Source organism: Gavialis gangeticus, unplaced genomic scaffold (genome assembly GCF_001723915.1).
Source record: "Gavialis gangeticus isolate Ggan-Ray unplaced genomic scaffold, GavGan_comp1, whole genome shotgun sequence".
Taxonomy (NCBI): Eukaryota; Metazoa; Chordata; order Crocodylia; family Gavialidae; genus Gavialis; species Gavialis gangeticus.
In genome coordinates this window covers 207,156,367-207,157,880 of record NW_017729032.1, presented here as the reverse complement: position 1 = coordinate 207,157,880, position 1,514 = coordinate 207,156,367, and the positions used below count along the sequence as shown (strand labels likewise).

The 1,514-nt window shown below is 63.4% G+C and overlaps 1 long non-coding RNA gene across 3 annotated transcripts in view; it reads left to right on the top strand.

The window, feature by feature from the left end:
• LOC109303384 overlaps positions 1-1,514 on the top strand; it is a 97,508-nt gene that overhangs the window by 637 nt on the left and 95,357 nt on the right. The gene's annotated exons all lie outside the window — the stretch shown is intronic.

Here is a 1,514-nt window from a genome sequence, read left to right as displayed (position 1 = left end):
AGAAGCCTGGGGGCACTAAAGCAGCCCTCCCTTCCCTTCTACAGGGAAGCTGAGATGAGGGGGTGGTGTGGCCAAGCCCCAGAAAGCCTGAGTATGACTGAGGAGGGGTTTAAACCCCCACCTTGGCCTGCAGGGTTTGGAGGGTTGGGGAAGAGGGAGCTTGGCCAGAAGGGAACGTGGCCAAACCTCCATGGTGAGGGAGAAAGAGGTGTGGGAGAGCCCTGTCTGCAGTAGTGGCTCCCTGACAGCTGGGAGCAATCCAGGTACACAGCTCCACCCCCAGCTCCAGAGGGGGTCTCTTCCCCCTCCCCCCCACTGCGGGACGGGGAAGGGGACTGTGCGCTGTCCAGCCCTGCCCAGCCTGGGCACAGGGAGTAACTGTCACTGAGCTGCAGCCACTGGGGAAGGCCCTGTGCCTGTGGCCTGGCCTGGCCTAGCCCCACTCAGCTCCAGCCAAAGCAGCCACATGGCTGGGCCACGGGACTGAGGCCCTCCCCAATGGCTGGGAGTGAGGCCCTCCCCAATGGCTGCAGCTCAGACAGCTGAGCCCTGTCAGTGAGTGCAGCCTGGCCCGGCATTCATGGGTGACGGCTGGCCGGGCAGTGGGCTACCCAGGCCAGCTTGGAGGTGCCGGTGGGTCCAAAGCTTGGAAGCTGCCCGTCGCAGGGCCTTGTTGTAGACACACGAGCCCCTGGGGTGCCTCTGAGCTGCCCATACTTTTTGGCTCAGCTTCCGTGTCAGAGCTGCAGTCACTGGGGAGGGCCCCACCCCGCACCCCTGCAGCCTGTCCTGGCTCCACCGCACAGCTGCCTCTGCTGAGGCTGAGTGGGGCTGGGCTGGGTCACGCATTCTGCAATCCTCCCCAGCAGCTGCAGCTAAGTGACAGCTGCTCTCCGTGCCCAAGCTGGGCCGGACTGAGAAGCACTTCACAGGGCCCCCCTCCCCACCCCATGGTGTGGAGGAGGGGTAAGAGTCTCCCTCTGGGGCCAGGCAGCGCAGCACAGAGCCCCTGCCTCATCTGGTGGCAGCAAGGGGGGAGGAGAGAGGCTGATCCAGCCCAGCTACAGTCCCCCAGTAGAAGGGGGTTAATTAACTGCCTCCCTGCTCCCTTAGACTTAATGGGACCATGCCAGGACAGCTGTGGTCGCTGTTGGTGGGAGAGGAAAGGGAGGGGGGAATAAAGCCCCTCCTCCCCTCCCTTCACTGCTCCAGTGGTGGAGGCGTGGCTAGACACCATCTTGGCATGGCCCCATTAAGGCAATGGGGGAAGGGAGGAGGTTAATTCCTCCCTCCATCCCTTCTGCCACCTGCAGACAGGCAGACCCTGGCTATGGTGGGGTGGGGAGGGGAAGAAGGGAAGAATTAACCCCTTCCCTGTTCACTTTGCCTTAACGGGGCCATGCTGGGATGTGTCTGGCCATGCCCCTGCTCCTGCTTGGGCTAGAGAGCAGAGGGGCTGGGTCTAGCCCTGCTCTCTACAGCAGACGGCACAGCCCAGCCCAGGGCTGAAGAGC